Below are 9,820 nucleotides of genomic sequence, written 5' to 3'. Positions count from 1 at the left end.
AGTCTTGTGTTTACAAGAAGGTCAGTGGGAGTGACATCGCCTTCCTAGTCTTATATGTCGATGACATTTTGCTCATTGGAAATAGCATTCCGTTGTTAGAGTCTGTAAAGGCTTGGCTCGGGAAATGTTTTTCAATGAAAGACTTGGGAGAGGCTCAGTACATACTAGGCATCAAGATCTATAGGGATAGATCAAAGAGGATGATAGGAATGAGTCAAAGTACTTACATCGATAAGGTACTAGCTCGATTCCAAATGGAAGGAGCCAAGAGAGAGCACCTACCCATGTCACATGGCATAAACTTAAGCAAGAAGCAGTGTCTAAAGACAACTGATGAGCGAGAAAGGATGAGTCGTATTCCATATGCTTCGCTTATTGGATCGATCATGTATACCATGATATTTACTAGGCCGAATGTATCGTATGCCTTGAGTGCTACGAGCCGATACCAATCAGACCCAGGAGAGGCGCATTGGACTGCGGCCAAGAATATTCTGAAGTACCTGAAAAGGAACAAGGATAAATTCCTGGTATATGGCGGTAAAGATGAATTGGTTGTTGAGGGATATATCGACGCAAGCTTCCAGACAGACAGAAACGACTCCAAGTCACAATCCGGATACATATTCTGTCTCAATGGAGGAGCGTTTAGTTGGAAGAGTGCAAAGCAAAGCACAACAACTGATTCTACAACTGAAGCCGAGTACTTGGCAACGTCTGAGGCAGCCAAGGAGGCAGTTTGGATTCGCAAGTTCATTGATGAACTTGGTGTTGTACCCTCCATCAAGGGTCCAATAGACCTCCATTGTGACAACAATGGAGCTATTGCTCAGGCTAGAGAGCCACGAGAACATCAGAAGGTCAAACATGTCAAGAGGCGATTTCACATGATTCGAGAATGGAAGACAGAGGGTGAAATCAGAATTTGCAAAGTGGGAACGGATGACAATGTAGCCGATCCACTTACTAAACCCTTGTCTCAAGTGAAGCACAACAAACACATTGAGGCAATGGGAATCAAGCATGTCGTGAACTGGCTTTGATTTCCATATTATAGTGTTTTAATTAAATTTTGGACAATGTTAATGTAAAGCACTATGATGAACCATTCAGTTTTTGGAGTAATAAAATTTTTCATGCAAATTAAATCACTCCGTCTCTATTTAATTGTGGTTTAGAATTAAATAATGAGTCCATTCGATTTTAATAAATATTCAAAATAGGGTATCAAGTCAATGGCTTGGATAAAGAAACACCTATTAAGTGAATATTGAATATTTTAATCGAAAATTACCCCTAATCAAGGTCATATTTTTGTGGACGATTAATGACCATTAGAGATTAGTGTGTAGTATGATTTATAGCACCGTTTCTTGTGCTATGAGGATGTAAATCATTTGCACAGGTATTGGTTTAGAACCATACTGGATCGACCTATGAGAATACTTTAAGAGATTTAAAAATCGTCATAAATATTTTTCTCATTATTACTATCGGAACTCTTTTCCTTGACCATGAGTAGTGGGAGGTCTCTTGTTTGAGTACTAGTCCGCTTTGGTATCCGCCAAACGTCTGCCGTAACTGGGGATTATAACGACAGATATCAGGCGGCTAGGTCCTCTTAGTAAGAGAAGCTACATTACAAGACTGGAAATGTCCCCCTACTAACAATAGGGAACATGTCTTGTTGTTTACAAGGCCTCTCGAAGAGCGAGACTGTGAAAATGCATGGTCGTGCTCAGATGGATTTTAGAAATCATCTGCTTATTGATAGTCAAATTCGGATTTCGAGAAACACTTCTGGACGTAACAGAGATGACGAGTAATCTTACTCTGTAGTTCATGAAGAGACATGAAGAGACATAGGAAAGGGGCTATACACTAAATGCACACTTGTCCGGAAGGACAAGTGGGAGATTGAAAGGAATGGTGTCCTTCGAACAAGTGTATTATTCTGATAGCGAGTTCAGAATTATTAGAAAGCTAATATATTCAGTAAAGTCAAGTGATCGGAATGCCTAGGTGGAGGCCGCTTCCGATCAGTAATATTAATATAATTAATATTACAGCTTAATCTTGACTGAACCCTTCGGGTCACTCCCAAGCAAAATATATGAACCGACTCGACGAATTAATTCGGAAGAAATTAATTCGTCGCCCGAGTATAAAATATTTAGACGTCGGTAATTCGAGCTTGGAGCGTCGAAACCGATCGTCGGAAGTCGAGAAAAAAATAATAAAAAGACGAGACGCGCAATAATAAATCGACCATATTCCCAAAATACCCCTATCATCGGAGTGCCCCGAGCATCCGAATGCTAGGGGCAAAAATGTCCAAGCATAGGTGGCTAGCAAGCGCACCAAGCCGAGCCTAGCATGGCTGGCTAGGTGCGTGCTAGCGCACCGTGCTAGCAGCCACGCACAGTAGCAGCTAGCAGTCGCGTGCACGTGGTTCGTGCAGCAGCTAGCTGCCGCAAGCTAGGCGTGCTAGCAGCGCACGCACTAGCAGCCACGCTCAGCAGCAGCCCGCATCTTGGTGTGGGGCTGGGCTCGTGGCTGGGCCATAGGGACGGTCACTATGGGGAAGCTTGAGGAATATGGGAGCAAGTGGGTAAGGACATGTGGCACAAGGAGAGTATTGAGTGGGGAGCATGTATGGTCCCCTACTCTCCATGTGGTCCTCACCAACCCATTTCACATGGTAATGCCAGTTGTAGATTTATTATTAGTTTGCAATTTTAATTTAATTTAGCTTTAAATTAATTTGTGGAATTTCATGATCCCACATTGATGGGATAGAAATTCTCACTCATACTTTCCTCTATAAATACCAACCTTGGGATTTGGAGTAAAGTGCTTGAGTGGAAGTTAGAAAGAGCATTCCATATTTTGGGAAAAACTCTTAAACTCCATTAACACTTGGGTTTTGGTCGGACCTTGCTAACTCCAAGGTAGCAGACCTAAAAAGTCGTGTTCGTCTTTTGCAGGTGGATACCGTTGGAGGCACGGCATTATTTGCGGTGCTCAAGGCTTTCAAGTAAGAGCCCGTTTTGAGAGGGCGAAGCTCGCTTCAAGGGTATGATTCGTTCTTCCTTTTCTTGTGCTTATTTATTTATGCTTTATGGTTTTATTAATTACGAGTGGTTCCTTGGGTCGGGGTTGTTTCCGCGGTGAGTCGGACTCACCAAACCCCAACACCAACTCCATCTCAGCTCTGAGTTGGGGAGGTATGGTCGGATTCACCGGAGTGTCTCCAATTGCGCGCTTGAGTTGCGAAATATGGAACAATGGGTGAATCTTGCAAGTGGGAGGCAGAGCTAAGCGGTACGCCACCTTCCCAATTCTCTCCTCCACCTGAAATTGGCCATAGTAGCGCCTCCCCAACTTTCTCATTAGGGCGGATGGCTAATGAACGCTGCCGATACGGCTGGAGTTTGAGGAATACCCTGTCGCCGACCTCGAATTGCTCATCTCACCTCTTTTTGTCAACGTACTCCTTCATTAATTGTTGGGCTTTGAACAAATTAACCCTAAACTCATCGAGCATCTCATCCCTTTCTTTCAACGTCTCCTCCACATGGTCCTCCGGGGTCTGCCCTCGCCCCAAACGCCGTAACTTGGGCAGATCCCGCCCATACACCACCTTAAACGGGGTGAGTTTGGTGGAGGTATTAGGGAAAGTATTGTAGGCGTATTCGGCCCAATGTAGCCAATACGCCCATTTCTTAGGTTGATCGGAGATGAAACACCGCAAATACGTCTCCAGTCCCTTGTTTACAATTTCCGTCTGGCCATCCGATTGGGGATGGTAAGACGTACTTCGCTTGAGATGGGTGCCCTGTAACCGGAACAGCTCTCGCTAGAAAATACTCATGAACACCCGATCTCGATTGGAGACGATCGTGGAAGGAAATCCGTGTAGCCGCACCACTTCCCGAACAAAGTGGTTAGCCACCTTGAGTGCACTGTAGGGGTGCTTCAACCCTATGAAATAGCTATACTTTGATAACCGGTCAACCACTACAAGCACTGAATTGATACCCTTGGAGAGCGGTAGCCCCTCCACGAAGTCTATAGATATATCCTCCCAAATAGCCTCCGGAATTGATAAAGGTTGCAACAACCCCAACGGACTCCGCTGAACCGCCTTACTCCGTTGGCAAGTCTCACACTTCCGCACATAGTCACCCACTGCCCGTCACATCCCCACCCAGAACCAATCGGCGGCGAGACGGAGGTAAGTCTTGACCTCCCCGTCGTGGCCGCCGAAAGCCGTGTCATGATACTCGTGAAGTAGAATTGGGATAAATCTGGAGGACTTAGGCAACACTAACCTCCCCTTGAACATGACCCTCTTCCCATCTAAATGGAAGCCTATTGGGATCTCTTCACCCCTTAGTAGGCCCGTTTTGATTTGGGCCAGCCATACGTCTTTCTCAATTTCCCCTTCCAATTCCTTCCAATCCACCACTTGAGAATGAACCATTATACTCAATTGCACACTTCCCTGATCTCTTCGTGATAGAGCATCAGCAACACGGTTAGATGCTCCCGGCCGATATTGCACCTAAAAATCGAACCCCACTAGCTTTCTCATCCACTTTTGATACTCACCCCCCACCTCTCTTTGTTGCGTGATGTACCGAAGACTTTGTTGATCGGTCCGAACTACGAAGTGTCTACCAAGGAGGTAGTGTTTCCACCTTACAATAGCCAAGCATATTTCCATGAGTTCTTTCTCGTAGATTGATTTCTCCCTAGCCCTCACCCCCAACAACTTGCTAAAATACGCTTTGGGTCTTCCATCTTGCATCATAACCGCTCCCACTCCGAAACCCGAGGAATCGGTTTCCACCATAAAATCCTTGGCGAAATCGGGCATGGCAAGGACAGGGCCATAACCATGGCTTCCTTAAGGCTCTCAAATGCGTGATTGGCTTCCAAGGACCACCCAAAACAATCTTTCTTCAATTGTGAGGTGAGTGGTGCCGCAATTTGGGCATAATTTGCCACAAACTTGCGGTAATACCCGGTTAATCCTAAAAATCCCCTTAATTCCCTCAAATTTTTAGGAGTTTCCCACTTCATAATGGCTTCAACCTTCTCTCCATCCATTGCCCCTCCATGGGCCGAAATTATATGGCCAAGGTAGGCCACCTTCTTTTGCCCAAAATCACACTTCTTGAGGTTAGCATAGAGGCTATTTTCGGCCAACCTCTCTAGCACCAACCTCACGTGCTCCTCATGATCTTCCTCACTCTTGATATAGATCAATATATCATCAAATAACACCAAGACAAATTTCCTCAAAAACGGTCGAAACACATCGTTCATTAACGATTGGAAAGTAGCCGGCGCGTTAGTCAACCCAAAGGGCATCACCAAAAACTCGTAGTGACCCTCATGAGTTCTAAACGCGGTCTTGTGGGTATCTTCGGGTCTCACCCAAATTTGATGGTATCCGGACTTCAAGTCCAACTTTGAGAAAACCACCGCTCCATGTAGCTCATCAATCACCGGTATCGAGTACTTATCCGGCACCGTTTCCTTGTTCAAAGCACGGTAGTTGACTTAAAAGCGCCAAGACCCATCCTTCTTCTTTACTAGCAAGACCGGGCTACTAAAGGGACTAGTAGATGGTCGAATTATGCCGGCATCTATCATCTCTTTGATCAATTTTTCAATTTCATCTTTTTGTGCTTGCGGGTACCGGTAGGATCTAACACTCACCGGGTTGCTACCTCCTTTGAGGGTTATGGCATGTTCATGGTTGCGGTGGGGTGGTAACCCGGAAGGCATGTTGAACACCCCCTCAATTTTCTCAATGACCCCCCTTAGAAACCGTGGTACCTCACTCCCCCCTTGTACCTCACCTTGATCCTCCACCCGATTCACCACCACGAGAACACCCCCCTTATTCTTGCAAAGGGTGTGTATCATAGCTTTGAGAGACACGCGGGTCCTCTCTAGATTAGGATCCCCAACTATCATGGTTGGCACACCCGCCACCTTAAAGCTCATAACATGAGTCTTCCAATTTGTCGTCACCGCCCCTAGCTTCTCTAACCATTGTACCCCGAGAATTACATCAACATTGCCCAAGCCCAATGGCAAAAAATCCTCCACTATTGTCACTCCCCCTCCTCAAGCTCAACTTAACACCTCTACACACGCCTCTTCCTCTCACGGTCTCCCCATTTCCCAAGCACACTTCAAATTCCCCTCTCTTCTCCAGGGGCACCTTTGCTGCCTCCACCAACCCAAGTGACAAGAAGTTGTGGGTTTCCCCCGGGTCGATCATGACTAGCACCTCTCTCCCCAAGATCCTCCCTTTAAGCTTCATAGTTTTTGGGTTGGTCGACCCCACTACGGAGCACAAGGATGCTTCCACCGCCTCTTCCTCCCCTTCATACTCCTCGTCTTCCACCTCTTCCGGCCCTTCGGCCACCATCAAAACACTCAGCCCTTTTCTATTACACCGATGCCCAACTCCCCACCGTTCATCGCATCGAAAGCACAACCCCTTAGCCCGTCGTTCTTGTAGTTCGGCTTTTGTGAGTCTTCGTGGCTCAGTTACTGATTTGGTGGAATGACTCACATTGGGCTTGTTTAAGCTTATAGACCCATGAGACTCACTCCCCTTGGGCCAACTCTTGCTTGGGCTCGGACTGGTTGGAAGCCCATAGGTAGAAATAAGGCCTCTACCCACCTTGCTGCTGGATCCCCCGAACCCGGACCCATTTGGGTTAGATCCTCCCCGCCAGGACCCGACACTTGTCTTTCCCTTACTGACCCTATCCCGCTCTTCTATCTTCCCAGCCAAATCCATGGCCTGATCCAAAGTTGTTGGGCCCAACATTCGGATCTCGACCTTAATATTCTCTTTCAGCCCATTTGATGAATTGGCCCTTCATAATTTCTTCTGGTATGTCTTCAAGGGGAAACGTCATCTCAATAAATTTCCTCCTGTAATCTTCCACCGTCCCCGTCTGAGTGTCAGCCAGCCACTGCTCCTGCAACGTGCCGGAGTTGGGTGGTCGGAACTCCTTCAATAGTCTACATCGCAGATCTGTCCAATGGGTAAAGGGTCGCCTGCGATTTTCCCAATGATACCATTGCAAGGCGGGACCATCCATCGCAACCACCGCGGCGGTCACGCGTTCCTCGTCGGAAAGTTGGTGAACGTCGAAATACATCTTCGCTCGCAACACCCAATTGTCCGGGTCCTTACCCTCGAACACCGGCATGTCTAGTTTCCGAGGTCTCCATCGGGCATCGCCACCACCGCCCTCGTCGTTCCACTCTCGTGGGTCCCTATTCCTCCACCCTGGCATTCCGAACACCCTATTGAGTGGAGTGCGCACCTCATTCTCGCCGTTAGCTTGGCTGTTCTCGCCAACCTCTAATGGGATTACTGGTGGTCGATTTTTGGGCACCGTAGCCGCGGCGACTATGGCTGCCTTCACCTCCTCTCGGAATTTCTCCTTATCCCTGGCCACCATGGAGGTTTGGAGTTCCTGATCCCTTCGGAGACGGTTAATCCGGCCTTCCAACCGAATTCTATCTTCCTCCTGCCGCTTCTTCTCCGTCTCGAACAACGCCGCGAAATTATCTGTGATGACCTTTTGAGTGTCCATCATGGCTTTACTCACCGCCTCGGCCATCGCACGCCCGATAGAGGCTTCTTGGTCAGCGAATTTCTCTTCATTCGACTTCAGCCGTGACTCGACTGCTTCCAACCTCTCATCCGCCGCGTCAGCTCGCTGACTCAAGGACGGTCCTCCGGCCATGATCGTCCTGCTCTGATACCAAGTTGTCAAAGACTGATTTTTGCACTATAATTGTAATTAATTAACAGTAATCTTGGTGGTAAGCTTGAGTACTTTGATTAATAATTGAACTAAGGGTTACAAGATAACAATAGCTTTAGGCTATTAATCTCAAGTAGCTTTAGGCTACAACTCTCATGAGGTTAATCTCAACAATTTTCTGGATAAGTGGCTACTACATTCAACATTACTATTTATACTCAAGCACTAACATAACCTAAAACTAATAATAGTTGACCTCCACAGCTTAGGGAACACAATCTTTTTGCCATTGTTACTAAAGTAGTGAATCCTCCTTTTCGAACTTGTCTTCTTTCCTGAATTAGCTTCCTTGACAAAAGCTAACGCTCCTCCTGTTCCTCCAATTGTATCTCAGCTTCTGTCTTTTCTCTTTGGTTACCGTTGGTGTTGACTTGCCCATGAGCCTGACCCACATTACTCATCTTGGCCCTTCGTTGATAGACCTTAATGGGCTGGCCCAAATACGGATCCATCACACGCACACTCTCACACACACACACACAATTCCACTCTTTTATGCTTCTGACTTGTCAGCATTATGCACCATATTAGTATTGTTAAAATTTTAAGGTTTTAAAGCTAGTTATATTTATCCTAGATACTTCTGTTATGTATGTGGAATTATTCTTGGGTTTGCCATTCTTGTGATCGACTATCAAAATACGTATACTACTTTAAGTATGGTGAAAATTTTGACACAATTGATTTGATTTGGAGCATTTTGGCGGTATTTCAGTATGCCACTTCTTTAGTTTTGAAATTGTAATTGGATTTATTTCTTTTTCTTAATTACTCTACATCAAAATGTCAAATATCTATCTAGAGATAGGAAAGTAACTAGTGGTTTCATAACTTTGATCCTCTGATTTCCTGTAGTTTTAATTTACAAACTAGCATAGTGCCCGTGCGATGCACGGTTTACAAATCAAATTATTAAACCCGTAGGAAAAATAAAAATAAAAACAAAGGTAATTCATTTTCAATTAAAGGACTTGGTTACTAATGGTCAATAAAAAAAGAAATATTAAAGGAACGTTATTTGAATAGTAATTTATGTTATTTGAATTTCTTTTAATTTTTTATAATGTTATTTTATTAATTGAAAAATAATTGAATAATACTCCACACAGCTATATAAGAAGTGAACTAATTTATTTATATCTCCCGTTGAGAAAAAACTAAAATTTTTTTATCATACCATCTGCATCAGTAGCTACAATCAATCTAATATATACATGTTTTATTTACCTATCGCACTTATTAAATCTATAGACACAATAATAACCTTATATTTGACCTACCAGAACATATATTTTCCTAAGTTAACCATTGTGCCAAAAACTATATATTATATAATAGTCACATATATAACCAACAGCTGATTAAATATAGTATACAACACAAATACTTCGTATATAGGTATGGATACTGATAATTTTATATAAATAAAATATATGGAGTATATATTACTAAGATCTATTCATACCTTAATTATAAAAAGGTTAACAAAACTCTTATAATATTGCATGGACATTTATGTATCTAAAAATGTTATTTTTACATATATTTTCCCCCATTTAATTTTAAAAGCCTTAAAATTATCTCTTGAATTTGCTAAATTGATTTAAAAGGTTATGTTTATTTCAATATTTAAAGCCAACTATTTTCATTTCCTTTTGTTTTAATTTTTCTATTTAGAATTTATTAGACTATTAGGTTTCAAGATCGAAGTCAATATCTTTTTACCGTACAATCACTAAATCAAAGTCCCTCAACTAAAGTTTTGGACATTGCATAGCTACACAACATCCAACACATTTAATGATTACATGCAAATAATTTTAATAAAACTACGCATTCGATATAAGTTATTAAACAATTTAACTATATATAGATTTTGATAGGTTTATATCTTTCATATTAACAAAAACTTACAAATGTTATTATTATATTTTGAAAAAAAAAAATAG

At 43.5% G+C, this 9,820-nt stretch overlaps 1 pseudogene; it reads right to left on the bottom strand.

The window, feature by feature from the left end:
- Positions 1-4,812: 4,812 nt before the first annotated feature.
- On the bottom strand, positions 4,813-5,334 carry LOC145625117 (putative mitochondrial protein AtMg00860 pseudogene; annotated as a pseudogene).
- Positions 5,335-9,820: the final 4,486 nt, after the last annotated feature.

The sequence above is a fragment of the Chenopodium album genome, chromosome 3, assembly GCF_948465745.1.
Source record: "Chenopodium album chromosome 3, dcCheAlbu1.1, whole genome shotgun sequence".
Lineage (NCBI taxonomy): Eukaryota > Viridiplantae > Streptophyta > Magnoliopsida > Caryophyllales > Amaranthaceae > Chenopodium > Chenopodium album.
This window is presented reverse-complemented; position numbering and strand designations above follow the sequence as displayed.